The sequence below is a fragment of the Pelodiscus sinensis genome, chromosome 7 (assembly GCF_052426305.1).
Source record: "Pelodiscus sinensis isolate ZL-2025 chromosome 7, ASM5242630v1, whole genome shotgun sequence".
Classification (NCBI taxonomy): domain Eukaryota; kingdom Metazoa; phylum Chordata; order Testudines; family Trionychidae; genus Pelodiscus; species Pelodiscus sinensis.
Genome location: NC_143058.1, coordinates 70,349,530 through 70,371,156, shown reverse-complemented (window position 1 = coordinate 70,371,156; position 21,627 = coordinate 70,349,530). Strand labels below are relative to the sequence as shown.

General features: G+C 40.6%; 1 long non-coding RNA gene across 1 annotated transcript in view; it reads left to right on the top strand.

Moving 5' to 3' along the window:
• Positions 1-21,627, top strand: part of LOC142830319 (uncharacterized) — a 114,002-nt gene that overhangs the window by 32,491 nt on the left and 59,884 nt on the right. The window lies entirely within an intron of this gene.

Sequence of the window (21,627 nt, the reverse complement as noted above, 5' to 3'; positions counted from 1 at the left end):
TTAATATGTGATTGTATCTCTGTTCCTTTCCCCTACCCCCCATTTTATGTAAAGACAAATACCCTATTACATAAATTAGGGTGGGAAATCTCCGGCCCATGAGCCAGCTGCCATTTTTTGGCCACCAGATGCTTTATTTACTTGTGTATCCTCACATACGGCTGCTCACAGCTCCACTTGGCCGTGGTTTACCATTCATAGCCAGTAGGGGCTTCAGGAAGCAGTGGCCCAGACTATATCATTTTTCACAGATCCCATTGGCTGGGAACGGTGAATCACAGCCAACAGGAGTTGTAAGCAGCCGTGTCCACAAACACTGAGGTAAACAAAGTGTCTGGTGGCCTGACATAGATGGACAACATTCTGAAATTTGTGCTGATGAACCATGCAGAAAGGCAATCTTCCAGATGCTCATCTGTCCCAGCTGTGAAATTTACTTTGTCACAGGGTTGTTGCAGTTGTAAGGAATCTATGGAGAAGACTAAAGCTGCAGAGAGCTGTATTGCCTGACCAGCAGAACCCTTTTGCATTGTAAAAAATTCCTTTGTGCATAAAGATGGGAAGACTGTAAGGGGAGCTATAGATTGAACTTTCTGGCAGTTTCAGCTATGTGCCTGAGAAGCCAAAGTGATGCAGGCGACCTCAGAGCTGACACAGATAGGTAGGCCCCCTGTAACAATACTGAGGATGGATTTCAGAGTATCCATAAGAGGGCCTTAAAAGCTGAGCCACTTGTGTATTTCATATGAGGTTGCAAAGTCTGCCTCTGACCAAAGAGATTGTGAGGTTGTCCTCATCATTTCATTTAATTTTCCTCTCTATGGATCCATTTGCAAAGATGTGAATCTGAGTTATTACTTTTAGGACTCAAAGCTTTTCACATTCCAAGCCTAAGTTATTTGTCTCTCCCCCAAGGATGGCAAGAGGAGAGCAAATACAATAGATGTTGATAGGCAAGTATCAATAAGGGCCCAATCCTTCCAGGTGCTGAGTGCCCTCAACTCTGATTCCAGCTGAGCAGTTCACCAGATCAGGCCCCAGATCAGGGTATTGTTTCAGCTTTCATTTTAATATATACTTCTATTTGCTTGTGATGTTTAATTATATACAGAACAGTGCGCTGTGTAGTCTCCTAAGGTTAAAGAAAAACCTGTTTTGTATTAGTTAGTATATTAAGTTCTACAGTTCAACTTTATTAACCAAAAAATACTATAGAAGAGTGATAGGGGAATGAAGCTTATATAGCAAACATATGTTTGTGAGACCATGGAATAAATGAATTGTCAGAATGGCTAATAAAATGTCAAGGATATATAATAATCCCATAAAGGCCTGGGATGTGGAGTTAATGCTGACAGTGTTTTGTGCAATATGCTAACAGTGCCTTTATTGTAGACATCTGCAGGTTGAGGATTCTCATAGGATTGCCTTTTGCTTGCTATGGAATTTTGTTGACATGTTAAATGTCACCATCCAAGAACTTTATGGCCTGGAACAGAAGGGGTGTTTCCTTCCCAAAGTTTTATGTATCATATCTTAAGCTTGTGATGTAGCAGTTGGGAACGTCCTTGGATCAGGGGACCAGTGTAGCTGCAGTCTACTTTTTGATTATAGAATTGCGTTCTACACCAAATAATGCCAAATTGACTCCACCATTATTTAACAGTGTACTAATGAATATCCTATGAATTAATAATGATGGGCTACTTTTTCAAGTCTCCCCAGCTTCCATCTGTCTCTTAAATCACTTCAAATAATTCATTGCTTGATGCTTTGCCTTTTTAACAGTCATAAGTGAATCCCCAGATTGTAAAGATCTGTGTATCTGTCGTAAAGGTAATATTTGGCAGAAATGTGGATATTTCCCAAACTACTCCTTAATTGTAGAAAGACAGCACCATACTTCATGTCATATTGATTCTTCTGCCTCAGGTACAAATACATAGAGGTTAGTGGCTGATACTGTATTACTCACACCCTTCTGCCAGATTAGTAATTTGCAAGTTCCTTTCCCATGGACGGTGCTGGATTGATAGTTCTGAAATCTCCAGTTCTCTGTTGATCTACAACACAGGTCTAGTCTGGTCTGTGGCAGTTCTCTTTCCCCATAATAACGCCCTATCTTGTGCATTATGTCAGCTGTTCGTTGCTCAAGAGGTTCAAAGTCAGAGTGTAACTGTCTTCTGGAGGACAGTTACTGTCCTTGAATAGGTGGTGCCCTTGCACCTTCCAGAAGAGAGGGTGCTGGGTGAGTAATGGATATGTGGCCTCCAGTTTTCCCCAGCTATTATAACTATCCAAGGGAATCATTGACACGGGTGGGCAATAAGATGACAGTGGTTCACCAGGGTAAGATCCCTGGCAAGCCACTGCCATTATATTTACCTTCACTGCCACAGGAATGGGTGCCTGCTGCTCCCATTGGCTGCAAGTTGCCATGCCATTCCTGGACAATGAAAGCTGCAGGAAGCAGTGTCCCAGTTCACACCACTCCCTGCAGCTTTCATTGTCCGGGCATGGCGATCCATGGCCAGTGAGAGCTGCAAGCACCCATACCTGCAGAGGTACAAATAACTATAGGGGTGGCAGCCTGGCAAACCAAATCTGGCCATGGGCTGCTAGCTGCCTACCACTGCTGATACTCAAAAGCTCTTAAGGTGCTCTATCTACTTCCTTTGCACTAAATATTCTCCACTCAAGGCCAAGGATTGCATTCCCTTTTTTCTCCCCTCTGTGACATAGACTTTTTTTATGCATAAGGAAGTCACTCAGTCTCCATGCTTATCCTAATGTTGACCTTTCTGCTAAAATGACAGACAGTGGTGCTAACTGATTTTTGTAGGAATATCACTAAGGACTCAATTGAGTCCACCAATGTCAGGTCAGCCAGCTGACAGCGGCAAATGCTGGTGACCAGTGTCCTGGGATATGTTTGAGTGACATAAAAATGACAGCATTATCTCCCATTATTAACATCTTTATCTACATTCACAGCTAGTCTGACCACTACATTCTCATTTCATAGCTGATGCCCAAAGAACGTAGCACAGGATGTTGTATGGAAACAGTCCATGTTATGGTTCTTTCCTTTTTTTCCCTACATAACAATGAGAAATCACAGGTCAATGATACTCTGGGTTTAACTGGAAAAATGCAGTTAATTAGAATATGTGGCCCTCCTAGCAGTCAGTGCATGAATGGTACTGCTGTATATTAGCAATGCTTGAGTTGGAGATCAAATAGAATATCTTAAGAAAAAGTGCTGGTGGATGAAATGCCTGCTGAACTTATAAATGTCAGGAAGAGAGAGCTCTATTTATAACTTCTTTAGCTACTCATGTATTCTTCAACTGTTGCTATGGACTCATGGCAAGATGAGGGGCTGGGGGCTCTGTAAGTATAAACTTCAATGACTGTCTTCATTAACAATCATGTGGAATTGATACTAATATGGAAACAGACATTTTGTAGCTGTAGGGACTAATTAGTTGCTAAAGCAGAATTTAAACTTTGTTCCCTAACCTTGCCTCAACAACTTCTCTGGAAATTGCATAGAATACCAGATTCCAGCATACAGTGAATTCTTCTTACACACATATCTTTCCTGCACATTTAAGCTGTCATGTTGACTGGGGGGATTTTCTTTGCATTAAATGGTATTTTTCAGCAACCACTGAAAAATTGAGAGGATCAAACATTTTCCTCTTCAAAGAGAATGCTAGTTTCCAGACTAAGATATTTAAAACTGGGGGCCAGAGTCTCTGAGACTTGGTTCTTACCACCACAGTGGTGGTACAAAATGGCTATAATCTTGCTGCAAATGCTTCACATTTCCTTCTCTCCTCCCTACAATTAGAATATACACACTACTATCCTCCCTTTCCTCTAATGTAGGGACATGATGGCTACGTCTAAATTGGCCCCTTTTCCGGAACGGGCATGTTAATTTCACGAGTCGTAATAGGGAAATCCGCGGGGGATTTAAATATCCCCCGCGGCATTTAAATAAAAATGTCCGCCGCTTTTTTCCGGCTTTTAGAAAAGCCGGAAAAGAGCGTCTACACTGGCCCTGATCCTCCGGAAAAAAAGCCCTTTTCCGGAGGATCTTATTCCTACTTTCAAAAAATGTAGATGAGCCCGCCAGGTCTGAGACAGCATTATGGGCCTCTATAATGTGTCCTTTATTGACACAGGAGTCCATAAGACTCCTGTGCCAATAAGTGTACCATATCAGAGGCAGAAGCAGCTCTTGTGTGTCAAGAACAGGGCAGGACCCCAAGGTCATAGCCCCATAACTGGCTCTAGGATACACAGCAGGCCATATAAGTTGATGAAAATGCATATGACACAGAGCTAAATTCTGGCCCTGTTTTACATTGGAATAAGGATAAGGTCAACCTTGTGATCTCCTAATTAAAATATTTTAAAAAGTACTTAATCCAGGATAGGAAAGAATTACAGGTTTACAGAAGAATTAATGCTGCTGTTTGCTCTAGAGTAGTGGACACATTTTCACAAAAAATTAAGATTTTGACAAAATAGAAAAAAATGAAATGTTTAGTTCCCTCCTTTTTTGCCATTCTAGGGAATACCTGATGTGCCATTAATGCTGCCTATTATCTAACAGTAGAGTGCTTGAGGGGGGGAGCAATAGCTCAGTGGTTTGAGCATTGGCCTGTTAAACCCAGGGTGGTGAGTTCAATCCTTGAGGGGGCTGAGGGGGCCATTTAGAGATCTAGGGCAAATCTGTCAGAGATGGTACTTGGTCCTTGCTGTGAAGGCAGGGGACTGGACTTGATGATCTTTCAAGGTCCATTCCAGCTTTCTGAGAGAGGTATATCTCCATATTATCTAAGAGGGAGCCTAAGGAAAGCCACTCCAAGCTGGCCTGACTGATTCTAAGTAAAAGGTATTCAGGAACATCTTGTGAACACCTGCCAGCTAAGTATCCTAGGACTCATGACAACTTTCATTCCCTTGTTAGTGGATGCTGGTGAACAAGCCACTCCCCACACACAACATTCATAAGTGTTATGGATGTTAACATAAATATACAATTACAGATACTCTACATACAAGAGGGCAACCTACACTTTTTAAAAAGCATATTAAATAGGGTGTTGAAATGACACTAAATGTAGCTGATCAATTGTATGGCAGGAATGGTGAACAGCAGCCAATTCCTGAACTCAGCCTTAGCACAGCACTTGCAAGAGGGGAAAGTAATCAGGAATGATCAACATGGATTCACCAAGGGCAAGTTATGCCTGACAAATCTGATTAGCTTCTACGATGAGGTAACTGGCTCCATGGATATGGGAAAGTCAGTAAGTGAATGCGATATCCCTTGACTTTAGCAAAGCTTTTTACACAGTCTCCCACAATATTCTTGCCAGCAAGTATGGATTGTATAAATGGACTGTATGATGGATAGAAAGCTGGCTAGACTGTTGGGCCCAACGCGTAGTCATCAATGGCTCAATGTCTAGTTGGTGGTCGTTTTTTAGTGGAGTGCCCCAAGGATCAGTTCTAGGGCTGGTTTCGTTCAACATCTTTATTAATGATCTGGATGAGGAGATGGATTGCACCCTCAGCAAATTTGTGGATGACACTAAGATAGGGGGAGAGGTAGATACGCTGCAGAGCAGGGATAGGATCCAGAGTGACCTAGACAGATTAGAGGATTGGGCCAAAAGAAATCTGATGAGGTTCAACAAGGACAAGTGCAGAGTCCTGCTCTGGGGATGGAAGAATCCCAAGAACTGTTACAGGCTGGGGACAGAATGGCTAAGTATCAGTTCTGCAGAAAAGGACCTGGTGATGTCTCATATCCAGCTTCTCATCCACTGTCAACAGTGTGCCCTTGTAGCCAAGAAGGCGAATGGCATATTAGGGTGCATTAGGAGGAGCACTGCCAGCAGATCCAGAGAAGTGATTATTCCCACTTGTTTGGCTCTGGTGAGGCCACATCTGGAGTATTGTACAGTTCTGGGCCCCCACTATAGAAAGGATGTGGACACATTGGAGAGGGTCCAGCGGAGGGCAACCAATGATTAGGGGCCTGGAGCACATAACCTATGAGGAGAGGCTGAGCGATTTGGGTTTGTTTAGTCTGCAGAAGAGATGAGTGAGGGGAGATTTGATAGCAGCCTTCAACTTCCTGAGGGGAGGTTCCAAAGGGATGGAGAGAGGCTGGTCTCAGTAGTGATGGACGGCAGAACAAGGAGCAGTGGTCTCCAGTTACAGTGGGGGAAGTCTAGGTTGGATATTAGGAAAAACTATTTCATTGGTAGGGTGGTGAAGCACTGGAATGGGTTACGTAGGGAGGTGGTAGAATCTTCATCCCTAGAGGTTTTTAAGTCTTGGGTTGACAAAGCCCTGGCTGGGTTGATTTAGTTGGGATTGGTCCTGCTTTGGGCAGGGGGCTGGACTTGAGGACCTCCTGAAGTCTCTTCCAGGTCTATGATTCTATGAAAGGGCATGAATTCATAGAAGTTGTGACCTGTTGGTGGATAATTCATGAACAGAAAAAGGGCTGATTTCATCATAAATTATAAATGCAAATGTCATCCACTCTGGTCCCTGAAGTGGCTGAGTTGGTATAGAAAATACTTGAGGGGAAAGGAACCAAGCTGGAGAAAGAGATGCAGGACAGAGGAGGAAGGATACAGTAGTGTGGTGGGAGCAGGAAAAGCAAAAGCCATAAGGTTAAATGATAAGAATTGAGATGGGAAAGCTAGCAATAGAGACTGGGGAAGAAGAGGGGGCTGACTGAAAAGAGAAAGCTGAGAGGAGAAAGGAATACCTCAAAGGAAAGAGTGACATATGGAAAGCAAAACCAGAAAACTCGATACAGAAAAATTATGAGAAACAGGATAGAAAAAAGAACGAGGAAGATGCAAGATGCTGTAACAATATCTGGGCACTAAACCAGGTTTGTTAGAGGCCCAACATGTTGGCCCATTACAAATCAAGGATTCTAACCATAAAAAGGTGTAAAGTATCAGGGGGGTAGCCGTGTTAGTCTGAATCTGCAAAAACAACAAGGAGTCCTGTAGCACCTTATAGACTAACAGATGTATTGGAGCATAAGCTTTCGTGGGCAAAGACCCACTTCATCAGATGCATGTAAAGATGACAAGTACTGTCAACTACGTAAAGATGTCATCATAAAAAGATGACAACTACAGTGCTAAAACAAGTGGCAAGATTTAATTATGCTTGAAACCATCATGTTAAGATGGATTATTCTTGTCTTTGTATTCAATCACTCCTTTACCTGTGTGCACTGAGGAGAAAAGCTTGGGGATTGTAGCATATGAAACATTTTTTTTCTGTTCCTGAACAATTTGTATTTTATCCAAAATGTGTGGGGTTTTTTTTCCTAAGCATGCAACTGGCAATGCCTCTTTTTCCCTAAAAAATATTTTGTTCTGAGTAGTAATCCAATGTCTTTAAATTCCAATCTATTAAACTTCACTTAAAAATAATGGGAAAAATAATGGGTAGTATAACGGCACTTCAGCAATGAATAAGTGTATTAATTATGAGAGAAATCACAGCAGATAATGTTTCCTGCTCATTTCCCTTTGAATTTCAATGAATAAGATTTTACTTTAAAATAAGAGACATTTGTTATGTACCCAACAATGATTAAATGGGCTAATTAGGAGAAAAAAGCGTCTATTTTATTGAAATTTGAATGATTATGCTTATCATAGCACACTCCTGTAGGCCAATCCTCATTTGAATAATATATCTATATGTGTATGAATTATAAATTTGTCTTATTACTAATTTAAATAAACAGTTCATGCAAACATATACAGCAGATTCACTTTTGCCCAGAGTTAAAGGTAGAATGCCCCTTGGTTTAAATGGAAGTTGTATTCAGGTATTTTTCAGTTTGAAAGCCATCCCTTTTTCTGAGGTAAAGAACATGTGAGCCCAACAGACAGGGCCACTTTAATTAAAATCAGTGACAAGAGAGTCTTGCTAAGAATGACTTTGGGCAGCTTTTCTATCTTTCAATAGGCTTGAACCAAGCTTATCCAGGTTTGTTGCAAACCTTTTACATAACACTCAGCCATTCAGTACTTATTGAGCTCTTCTATCTTGGAGGTGGTCATTTTAATAAATTAAAATATTTCTCTAGTGAGGAGAATCATTCCTGTTAGTAAAAAAACAACAAACGGTCTGGTAGCACTTTATAGATTAACAAAATATAGATGCTATCATGAGCTTTTGTGGGCACCATGATACCATCTACATGTTTTGTTAGTCTAAAGTGCTACCAGACCATTTGTTGTTGTTTTCTGTACAGACTAACTTGGCTACCCCCCTTAAGCTTATGAAATTCCTGTTAGTGGCATTCAGTATGCTACTGGATAGCCCTTGTGTAATATTCCAAGTTAGAGTCCCTGGTCTGTTCTTGCAGATGTGAATTAAGGAGGTGAGTGTATGGTAGAAAGGAAGGATTTCTAATAAATGTAAGAATCTGCAAATGTAAGAATCTGATTATAGACATTTTTGATTTTGAGACACAATTGTGGCCCATCACAGGAAGTTAACTGCATTCCAATGTGATACATGCAGAGTGATCAGAGAGCTGCGGTAAGGGTCTGTTTGTTGGAACCTCCTTGTTTGAGTCTGTCGCCACTCTACTGTAAACTAAAGATACTGTATTAAAGTGCTCAAGTCATGCGACTGTCCTTTTTACACACTGCTCTTTCATGAAGATGTTTGATGGTTCATTGGAATTTGTGTGTATTTCTGATATAAACGATGGAGGCTGGGAGCTAAATGGGTTTGAATTAATATAATTTAGTATTCAATTAGGAGCCTCCACAACTTGAGGTAAAGGAGTAATGTTATTAGATAGTAGCAGTAGTAGGCTCTCATCCTTTGAGGTGAGCCAGCCACTAGATTGGGGCGCACAGCATCCACTGAATCAATGGGTTACACAAACTTGTTTCACAGATTTTATTTTTCAAACTGTTTGATGCAAGTATTGGTATTATGTATTTTCAGTGTGAAATTAGAATTTGTTTTGGTTTAATACATGAAGTTAGATCTCCCCCTTTGCTCAAGGTCTCACTATGATGCAGATTCACAAATTGTGAGTACCACTTAATGGGTAAATTCTATATTTCAGCATTTGGAACTGGTTTACCATGCTGTGTATCATTTGCATGGCAGAAAGTGGCTGTAACACAAATAATCAGTTTTTCATTACCTGTGCTCACAGATTTTAAATATTTATAAGCAGACATGCCTGCTAGTAAATTCATTTGCTGGGATATTAATGGAAGGACAACACAAAGGGAACCTACAATAAGTCTGAATTAGTTTCAAAATGAAAATAGATTCTCTGGAGTGTGTTTTCCAGTCCTCACCCAGCTCTGATGAGGATGCAACATCTGTATCCTATTTAGCCCTCTTTGTATGCTGTGTATTTCAAGTAGAAAATCTTGAGCTGAGATGTCAGGACACCTGAAGGGAGAGAACAACTCACTGCTGGAAAGCAACTTGGAAAAAGGAGGGGAAATAAAAGTAAAAAAAAAAAATTGGGGGAAAAAAATTCCAGACACACATCAGCTCAGAAGTGTGATCCAAATGAAAAGTGTAAATATGCATTCCATATAGTGTATATAAAAACAATAAGCCCTAGTGGTCTGAATATAGGTTAAATAGTCTTTATCAGAAATGAGAAGTCTTGTGGTACCTTATAAACTAACAGATTTATTGGAGCATAAGCTTTCATGGGCAAAGACCCGCTTTGTCAGATGAATGTAGTGGAAATTCAAGAGGCAGGTATATGAAAAGAAAGGTGGGCTCATTCACCTGCACATCTACCAATGTAATATATGCCATCATGTGCCATCAATGCCTCTGTGCCATATATATTGGCCAAACTGGACAGTCCCTATGTAAAAAGAATCAATGGACACAAATCAGATATCAGGAATGGTAACATACAAAAACCTGTAGGAGAACACTTCAATCTCACTGGACACACAGTAGCAGTTTTAAAAGTAGCCATCCTGCAACAAAAAAATCTTCAAAAACAGACTTCAAAGAGAAACTGCAGAGCTACAATTCATTTGCAAATTTGGCATTATAACTTAAGGGTTAAACAAACACCGAATGGCTAGCTAACTACAGAAGCTGTTTCTCCTCTCTTGGGCTATGTCTACACTCGCGGCTTCTTGTGCACGTATGGCCGTTCTTGCGCAAGAATCCACAGAGGGTCTACACTGCCCGCCCACTCTTGCACAAGGAAGGTGGGTAAGAGAAGTACGGTGTGGTAAGAGAAGGCTTCTTGTGCAAGAGCTACGCTCTTTTTTAACAGGTGTAAGCCCTCTTGTGTAGGAGCTCTTGTGCAAGAGGGCAGTGTGGACACTCGGCAGGGATTTCTTGCGCAAGAAAGCCCTATGGCTAAAATGTCCATCGGAGCTTTCTTGTGGAAGAGAGAGTCCATGCTGCCATGGGAGCTCTTGTGTAAAAGCACAGTGCGCACATGGCAGCGTGGACTTTTTTTGCGCAAGACTTCTTGCACAAGAACCCTTGTGCAAGATGTTCTTGCGCAAGAAGCCGCGAGTGTAGACATAGCCTTGGTGTTCACACCTCCACATCAGCTGCTAGAAGTGGGCCACATCCTCCCTGACTGAATTGACATCATTATCTCTTGCCTCCCTCTTGATTGGTGCTCCTTTCTTTTCATGTGCCTGTATATTTATACCTGCCTCTGGAATTTCCACTACGTGCATCTGACGAAGCAGATCTTTGTCCCCAAAAGCTTTAGCTCCAATAAATCTGTTAGTCTATAAGGTGCCACAGGACTTCTCATTGTTTATGTAGATTCAGACTAACACAGCTACCCCTCTGAGTCGTTAGCAGGGATACAGGAGTCTGGTAGTTGTACTCATTGTGAAAGATGTGCTCACTGCTCTAGCATAACACTCTGATCTAGATGACTGAGAACTCTGCATTCCCGTAGGAGTCCATCCTTCACCTCAGCTCTGAGTCCCCAAGCTGAGTTCCTCACAGGTTCAATAACTAAAGCCTTCTCCCATCTGTACTCTTTTTCCTTACTGCCCTTATAATACAGCTTTGCATGACAGAGAGTTTCTTAAACCCAGGTGGAGCAGGAACTTGTTTAACCATGAATATTTAAGAGTATTACAAAGAAAGCAATGACTGTCCTGCAAAAATAAAGATAAATGCCAAAAGTGATGAGGTAAAGGAGAATACAAACAGAAAAATTCTAATAAAGAAAATAAAAACATTAAATCTGAACTCAGACATTTAAATAAAAAAAGATGCTGCGGAAAAAGATTAGGGAAGTATATTCTGAGGGGAGTTTATAGCAGTTAGATACTTCCAGAGAAAGGTTAGTGAGCAGTCCAAGACATTTTCTATATTCATTTGGGATATTGTGAGGGTAGCGTGAAGTCCTAAGCATGTTCTATTCTCAGCCTTGTTCCAGTCATGAAGTATGAGTTATGGGGGAGAATCTAAACTTATTCTAGAGACTAAAGAGATGTTTCTCTATAACAGCATGTCACTCTGCTGTAAATGTTCTCTGGATAACAAATATCCAATTCTGTTTGTTAGCAGGAAATTAATACTATTTATTTGGTAACTATTCAGCTTTGAATATTATAGACTATCACCAATGTGTCAGATACAAATCTCTCTAATGTTCTAAAATTATGCATCACACTAAAAATATAAATAGGCTATGCCAAAAAGTGTAGTTAAAATAAACAAAATAGAACTTTATACTTAAAAAAAAAAATAAGACTGCACCATCGACTGAAAGTTTTCTGGTTTCTTAGATGATTAGTGAATGCAACTTCCATTTTCCAGGATCTGTGGAACCACCTGGCCCATATTTGTAGTAGATGTTTTGCTGTAAATATATTTTACAACTACAATGTAAAGCTGCCCAGATGGTTCACTGAAACCTTTAGCTGTTGGTAAACTCCTCTATTTTGCCAGCCTTTGTTGGTAATCCAATCAGGATGTAGTTTAAAATAATGCAAATCATATGGCAAACCCATTCAATAGAATTGAAACTACGTGATGTGCAAGGTTATCTTACTCTAAAACCATGACTGCCACTAATCAAGAGTATGCTTTTGCTTGCCAGAGGAAGGAGTTAGGCTGAGATTATTTGTTTCTATGCATGTATGCATCACATGTGCGTGTTAAAATAGAGCTCTACAGTTATCTAGCAGAGTTTTCACTAGGGAACCAGCATGAATCTAAATATCAGCACTGTACAATGTCCCGCTCACCGACAGGGAGTCACTGTTCTGGGGCCCAATGATTTTTAGCAGGCCGGGGGCTCCCAGTTGCCGCCACCACCTACTGAGACAATGGTGGAGCCCTGGGCCCTTTTAGAATTGCAGCTGGAGCACCACACTCCCACTGGTTGTGAGGGCTGTTGGGGGGGCGCGGCGCGCGGGTGGGAGGGAGGCTGTGCTAACCAGGCAGCGCTGGGAGCTGATTACCTCATGTCCACTCCCCTGTACAATTTAACCTTTGTGCAATGCCGGCTGCTTTTGGATTCCAGTTCCTTCCATTTCATCACATTGGGGTGAAATTTTAATGTTAGAGGCAAGGGATTCTTGATAGGACACGACTTTGTAATGCAATTACCCTAAGAATCAATGGAAAATTTCCGATAATTATAATAGGCTTTGGAACAGGACACTAATGATGTTTTATCTCAATCTACTATCTCTTGCTTTAAAATAAAGCTAATAAAGCTTGCTGATGAGTTAAACAATATTGAGGCTAGCTACCAAAGCTGACATTTGCATCATTAAACAATTATTTTAAATATATATATATTGTGAATTACACTATATCTATATGCACAAAATGCTGAAGATTTTGGACTTGATTGTGCAAACTTTAAGAGGATGAGCACTTACCTGAATGGTAGTATTAATTTGCAACACTATTCTTATAATTTAGTATTTACCAATGTGAGTAATGCTTCCAAAATCTAAACATTTCCTTACTGATACACTTTACTGTTGCTCACCTCTAAAATTAAGAACACTTTTGTGTTCATTTGAAACAGTTTCTAGCAATGTCTTTTAGCCTTCTAAAGCCCCTTTCAGTCAAAGAAAAATGACTTATTCATCTGAAAAAAATCTCATTTGATCCGTGGAACAGCCTTTTGACTACTACCAGTCAAATATAATTCAAATTGTGCGACAAACTTTTTATCAGTACTATTTTATATTAATATAATTAAATGAAGCTGAACGTAAAGCTGTGAAACTACGATGAAAGATGAAAACTTTGTTAAAAATCCATGAAACATTCATCTACTGCTGTTGGCTGAATTGCAAATTTCCTTGATGCAAGACGGCACAGAGTCAGGTGAAATGTTAAGAGAAGAACACAATGCCAGAGAAATTTGGCTAGACCATATTTTTTAAAAGAAATGTAGAAACCAGCGAAGTGTGAAGACAGATGCTGACAGACAGCTCTACAGTGATAGATAAAAGAAGATGTACTTCCAGACGGTTATATCTTCAGGGAAATAGTCAATTGACAGTTAAGGCAGAGGGAGTTATAAGTACATGCAAGTGAGCAGAGTATAAGAAAGAGAAATTTTGTTCAAAAGCTGAAGTCATTAAACTACCACTTCGCTAGGTTCTGTCCAACTTGTAATTAAATGGTAATGCCAACCCTCCCCCCCTACACACACTCTTAAAATTAGATGGATGGGTGGCATGAAATAAGCAAATTACTCCCCTCCCACCTTTGAGTGCACTGATAATAAATCTGTGTTGCGGGGGACTCATCTTATAGTTCACTGTGTGATCTATTCACATTTTCCAAACAATATTTTCATTGGGTTTTGGAGAGAAAAAATGAGTGCGAGAAGTGACGAGTATCCATTATCAGATGTTTGGTGGCAGTAATTCTTCTTAATTAAACCTATTGTTTATGGAGTCATTGGCACTCAGCCATTAGAAAGCTCTAAGACAGCTACTTTTCTCAGACTAGTTGCATGGTATTTTATGAGCAATTGGTTGTTTTGCTAAATTCAAAGATTTCTGCGGGGCATGTGTCTTTTCATCTTTATGCACCATCAATATGATCTGTGAAGACTTTTGATTTCATTGGAAATTGACAAAATATCCCAGTTCTGTTCACCCTGGGGATGTTTGGAAGGCCACCATGATAGATAATTACCCTTTTCATGGCAATTTTATAGGCCTTTATTTCATAGCCCATGAACTTCTGTATTGCATGGGCTTTATAGTCAATGAAATAAAAGGGATGTGTTGCAATACATTAAACACTTTATGTATCTAACCTGAATGTTAAATCAGAGGCACTGAGATAATGGAGAAAGGGTCTGATTTTTTTCCTGTCACACTACTAGGCATTAAGAATAGCTTCACTAAGTCAATGGAATTGCACTACTGTTAAATAGTAGCCGTATCAGTCCCCAAATGCCCAGTGGCTACTAATGAAATTTTCTCTATATAGAATTTAAAAAAATCTTAATATTTTAAGATGTTTGTTGATTAAAAGATCCCAATAAAATAGAAAATACATAAGAAAAACAAATAATTGATGTACAATACATTTGCATGTATGAAAGATTAGTAGTACAATTTCATTAACACATAATTAACTATAGAAAAAGTAAACAAGAGAAATACGTTTTATGGGGAAAAACAGAGACAGGGAAATCACTCAGGTTGTCATCTCAACATTGTGCTAAAGCAGGAGTGGGCAATAATTTTTGACCCTGGGCCACTTCAGAAATGTCTGAAAGGGCCCCAGATAGGCTGGGGGCCTCAGGCAGAAGGGGTAGGGCCAGGGCACTTCCATGTTTCCCCACCCACAGACCCTGATTGGTCTGGGGGTGGGGGAATGTGTGAAATCTTTGCCCCCTCCCCTCCCAGAGGCAATCAGTAGCTGCTCTGAACAGCTGGCAGTTCCCTCTAGGTGACCATGACCCTGGGGTGAAAGGAGACTTGACCTGTCCCCTGGCAAATCAGGGCTTGGGGTAGGGGGGAGCATGCAAAGTCTCCACCCACCCTGCCCCCTTCCTGCAAGGAGTGCACAGCGCATCTAAGTGCACAGCGCACAGGACAAGAGCAGCACGGGAGGAGACTTTGCACACGTTCTCCACCCCCAATCCCAGACTGGCCTGGGGACCGCAGGGAGCAAGAGACTTCGTGTGCTCCCCCTCTTGGGCACATGGCACTTAAAGTTAACCACCAAGGTTGACTAAGCACCATGAGCTCCCTAGGCCCTGATTGGCCTGGGGGGAAGGGAGCAGCAAGGCCTCAGTGGGCCATATCAACCTACTTGGTGGGCTGGAGCTGGCCAATGGAAGCCCTTTTGCCCACGTCTGTGCTAAAGGCATGGTTCCTGCAAACTCACTAATCTAAGAAAATACTTTACATGTTCATTTGAAGGTTCATTTCCATTTCAATGGAAATGTTGATGTTATTACATTTTTTTCCCCCACTGGAGAAATGAAATGAAGGTATACTTCAGATGTCCCTAATGAAATGGATGTATGATCCCTTTAAAGGTGTTGTGCGATTAGGGTTGCCGGTTTTGGTTGGATGTATTCCTGGATAGCTCCTCATGTGATGTTGAATGAAAGATTAATCTTTAATTCTAGAAGATTCCATGACAATCCTGGAGGGTGGGCAACCTTGTGAGTGATGGAGGTCTTGCTGGAGGCCTCATGGTCCTACCACACCTCACTTCAGGAACGGAGCAGTGACGGTGGTCCTTCAGGCCTGACTAGAAAGGCTTCAAGGAAACAACCAATCTGTGCCCAGGCACTGGGGCTGTGAAATTCTTTTTATCTGGAATGTTCAGTTCCTGGCTGGGACCAGAGGAGAAAGATAGGTCACTCTTTGGACACTGGAGCTCAAGGGAGCACCAAAAGATGGATTCTGGTGGCAAAGGGATTCAGTAAAGTAGAAGAGGGGTTCAGAATTTTAGCCCGGTGTTAACAGTGAAGACCAAGTGGCTATATGGGGAGCAGCCCATGGAATGCAGCAGCAGCTGTCAATGGAAGCAGTAATTGATGAGCTGGGAGGCCTACTTGTCACTGATGAAGTGGCCAATGTCCTGAGAAAAGGGCAAGTTAAGATTTGGAGCCCAAGCAAAGAGATGGAATTTATATAGGCCCTTAGGGCTGAAGATCCTGGGAAGGGCCAGTCATTTGCTAGAATGTGTTGCCCCCAAAAGGGGATTAAAGTTAAGGAATAACCATGTTGGAGACCTGGAACACAGAGAACTGTTGAGGACAAATGGTTTCCAGGGAGGAAAAACCTGAGGACAGTGCTTCCTAGGCTATGTCTACACTACCCGGTTATTTTGAAATAATAACTCCCAAAATTACTATTTCATAGAATACCAAATACCAAAATAAGCGTATCCCTCTTCACAAGCAAGAGCTGTTATTTCGAAATAACAAGCCCATTATTTCAAAATAGCAGGCTTGGTAGTGTGGATGCTCGCCTTGTTATTTTGAAATAACTCCCCAGGGTAGACATGTCCTAACAGGCCAGGGAGAGACTTGAAGCTAGTACAGAAAGTGCTGAGAACTGAGCCCAGAGGAAGAGCTACAGATAACAAGGGCAGGGTCATAGTCCTTGCTGGACATTTGTCAGTTTGGAAGGGGTTCCCCCATTCATCCAATTTAGAGGATATATGACTCAGCCACTGAACCACAGAAGACCCACCTAATGATAGCAACAGCTGTCTGCGGGCACTGGGAGCCAATCTAGTACAGGATTGCATCCAGCAAAGAGGAGCTCACTCTCAAGAGGGTTGTGTACCCCATCACACAGTGCTACAGATATGCATAAAACATGACTCTATTTCAGTTCAGAAGTTATGGACAGCTGTGTATTCACAAAACAGATATACGAATGTTCCAATGTACCATCGCAGGACCAACAAATGTTAGAGATAGCGATAGTTCTCAACTGTTCCATATTGCAAGAGTTCACATTTACAGTGGGCAAACCTCAGAATCAGTCATTTTTGTCTCAAAAGCAGACTATATTGGGAGGCATTATCTGAATCTTATTGAGAGTATCTCAAGTTCTAATATTTTCAAACTTTTGTTTGAGTTGATGAAAACACCCTTTGTAATATTTTGGTGCTGCTTCTTTTTCCAGTCCAAGCATAACGAAGCATGTGAAAATGAATAATGATATGGAGCAAGATGTGGCGTGTGTCTTATTGAATCTCAGATGTTGTGTATACCTTTTGTTTTATTCAGTTAGTCTTAGGGAAAGATTCATATTTTTTCTTATTGTATTCTCACTTATTTGCATATTTCTGAGTCAAATACTATGGTGAATGGTATAATCAGACATTGAGATAAGTAATAAGTATTTTCATGTGCAGAAGGTTTGATTTTTGTTGTTGTTGTTGTTGTTGTTGCTAGTATACTACATCTTGATGTCAGAGTTGAAGGACTGGAGGGGTTATCAAAGCTGCTTTTAACTGAACAACGTTAAGTAAATGAGATCTAGAAGTTAGTAATTAGTTCAGCTGAAGAGATAAAATACGTTATCTTTGTGAAGTTACCTTATCCTATCACTGCAAGTTATCAGAAATGGACTGTCATTTATAGTACACGAAATAAGCCCCTCACTGTTTTACTTATCATTTTAAAAATCACCAAGAACCTATGTAAATGATGAAATTTATAAGGTGATATAAAGCAAACATTTGACAAAACTAATGATTCTGATCATGATTTCTAAATGTATAAAACAAACCTAGATTTAGAATATACTGAATTCTTAAACAACTGATTTTCTCATTTGGGATAGGGAACATATGTAATCTGTTTAATAAACAGTACCATGACTGGGGTTTTAACTAACATAATATAGTGACTTACATGTGTTTCTCTGTTCTGGTGAGGTTTTTTATTTTTAGTGCACTTTTTGAGCTTATTGTATAAAACAACTCTTTTACTCGTATGCCCATGAAATAAGACATTAAAATATATAACTATTCCAGAGATTTATAAAATATAAGTATACAAAGTAACTAAAGTTAATGCAATATTTAAGGTTTGGTTTGAACCTGTGGCACTTAGAGGAAAAAATCTGAATCTAAGACATTTGCAACAGGACATGCATTGATTTCTGGGTTTTTCATTTTATATTTTACAATAACAGGGTGAAGGGAAGAGCAATAGCCTTCCAGTATATTGGTGATAAGCAGGAGTATCAGTCATTAACTACCGTATTTTCCGGCGTATAAGGATACTGGGTGTATAAGACGACCCCCTAATTTTTTAGTTATACCCCAGCACCCCTCCGCCTCCCCGGCTTTGCTCTCGGTGTCCATGGTCTGCTGGAGATGGTCCCCAGCAGACCAGAGGCACCAGGAGCAAAGCTTTGCTGGCTTCCCCCGAGGCTTTGCAAAGCCGCGGAGGGGCTCTGGCGGCGGGGCAGCCCAGGCGCGCCGGGGCTGTCCTGCTGCCAGGGCGTCCTCAGAGGCTTTGCTCCCGGTGCCTCTGGTCTGCTGGGGACCGTCTTTGCAAAGCCGCGGAGGGGCTCGGGCGGCGGGGCAGTCCAGGTGCGCCTGGGCTGCCCCGCCACCTGTATACCCGGCGTATAAGACGACCCCCGATTTTTGGGGGATGTTTTTAGCATCAAAAGTCGTCTTATACGCCGGAAAATACGGTAGCTCATGTGTAGATATCAACACAGTAAAAACCTTTATACAGACACCATTCTTACACACAACTTTGAAAAATATAGTACAGGAGAACATAAAATACCAATCTTTGCAAACTATGTATTGGACTGTAATAATCAATACTGATTTCCTATTTCTGCCCAGATTAAATCAAGTAATTTAAATCAAATTTAGACTAAAACTTTTCATTTACTATGTTCCATTTGAAAATGAAAGTATATATCTACAACACAGGGGGAAAAATGAATAGGGTGTATCAATAGAAGCATGAGTGTGACCAACCAGACCAGAAGGTGCAAGGGAAGGGTGGAGTTGCAGCAGTTGTATTTGTAATGTAGTTAGCACACTGAGGCTTGATCTATGCTGGTCCCTCTAATTGTTACTGTAATACAAAGAATGATAACCAAGAGGAGGGAATAAGAAGGTTTATTTGAAGCTGCTGTGAGCTTTGGAATATTAGAAAGTCCCCGGAGTCATGGATTAGTGAACATAGTGAGGATGGTGTGATAAAAGCTACTTCATCAAATGGCTACAATGACAGCACATGTAATTATAGCCCCAGGTCAGCCAGGCACTTAAATAACATGCTTCACATTAAGCACATGAATATTCCCCTTAACTTGTCAGTGTTCCGTGCTATTCAGAATCATGCTCACAGAAAAGTGTGCACTTTTAGAACCTCACCTGCAGTGTACTCACCAATATATTTTTGTAACCTGTAAAGAATTTGTATTGGGTGTTTGGTCAGTAAATTCTACTTGTATGTATCATGCAAAAAGGACACAATTTATAAGCTCATTTTTGTATGAAGAATATCATTGTAATACGAATATTATTTGTATGAATAGATCATAAGGCTTACTGTGCCAATGTAACCTGAGTACCTCATGTCGTTTTGCTTTCTAATTACTTTTGGGGCATACATGCTGTATTTATATATTTTGGGAAAAATTCATTCTTGAAGGAAGTATCCTGGCATTAATCAGTTTATGCATTCAGTCTTCATAGTTAAGAATGGCATTGAAAGGAAAGTAATGTTATTCTGTATCTTCAGAAACTGCATGGGAAAGGAAAACGGGGTCAGTAATGAAGAAAAATTGCTGTTGGTTGTTCAAAGCTGAATATATCATGGGCCATACCATGAGTTATGAATGTGTTTAAAAAAAAGATTAAATTCTGCAGAAAATCAGATTTGCTCATAGATATCTGAGCATTTAAATATGACAGTGGCACAAATTGAAGAGTAGCAATTGACATCTCTCAAATAAGACAGTCTGCTTTAACAATAAATTTCTTACTGATGATCACTTTCTTCCTACTTGGCAAAAATGTCAGGGATTTATTTCCTAACATACTTTTTCAACTTTGTAAATAAATGGGAATATAAAGATTTATTTAATGTGAATCAACTTTCTTGCAATATTTAAGGTCTCAGCCCTGCAATAATGCATGTAATTTGACTTCATTATGGCTTTGGGAAAGTACAGGCATCTGCCTATTGGTATCTCATTTCAGGTTAAGGGCCTAAATCTTTAGAATATTCTGAATTAGAACCTGAACATGCACTCATTTGCACCAGCAAATAATTCAGTCCTTAACACTCAAACTAATTAGCAGTAAACTAATCCCTTTGAACTTTAGTACAGGCTGCCTGATAAAAGTATGGAGACACACCCTGCTTTGTTTTTAGGTGGTGTGTTTATTTTTTCGTGTGCTTGATTTTAAAAAAAGAATCTCAGAGAATTAGGGTCAGATGAGGTTTGTTCAGTTCTCCAAGATAAGCTGTGTGCTGCTTTCTTACTGCAGGAATGGAAGCAAAAATAAAACAAAACCCTTTAGTTTTACAGAACATTTAACAAGACCATGTTTCATTAGGAAGCCAAAGAAGCTAACTTCTATTATTAAGCACTCTGGTGAATGCTAAAGGTAGGATGAAAACATTAATATTAAACACATTTATACAATTTTCAGATATCCATGGAAGCTATAAATACTTTTCTAGTTCTTCTCAGAATGGTAGATCATGACCTCCTTCACTTGAAGCGAAGCAATTTCCATTTTCTACCAACTGCTGTCTCTGATATCAGGTCATGAATCCTTGTTACACTGATCTAGTCCAATTTGAAGTGAATGAAGCAGTCACAAACTAAACCATTGCAATAAATAGGGACTCTGCTTTGGGATTTTGAAGTTAGCAGGGTAAGATTCTCATTTTCTAAGACTTATTTTTGCAGCACCCAGTCCTCACTAGAATTTCTGAAATCTACCACAATACAAATACTTAATAAGAATAATCAGTAATATGAAACCCTTCATAAACAGAGTTGGAAACAATCCTTTTATCCCTGTTTGTTTCATTGTCTTTCACTATGTAAACACTCTTTGCTGGTCAAAGAATTTGCTAAGACAGATTTTAGAAGTCCTAGCTTTTCTCATCCTAGACTTTCATTTGACTCAACTTTCTATAAACAAGCATCAGTTATTTGTGCAGAGAGAAGAGAAGTACAACCAGGAGACCAACAGACTTGCTGGATCTCTGGGCCAGGCGGGGGAGAAGAGGCGGTTGCTCTGCATTCCTAGAAGGGGTGGTATCTTGTGCAGAAGGGGAGGGGTTGGGGCTAGCCTTCCCTCGCCGGCCCTTCAGTGCCTCCTAGAACCTGTTCTGCGGGGCTGCAGCAATGATTTTAAGAGCCCAGGACTCCGGCCAACAATACTGCCAGAGCCTCAGGCCCCTTTGACCCACCAGTCCTCAGGGCAGTTACCTTCTGTGTCCCTCCTTCCTTTTCTCCCCACCCCACCCCACCCACAGACCTGCGTGTAACTGTTATATTAACTTTTATCTCACCAAACTATTAGGTCAGGGCTACTCAACTTTGGAAGCCCCAGGGGCCA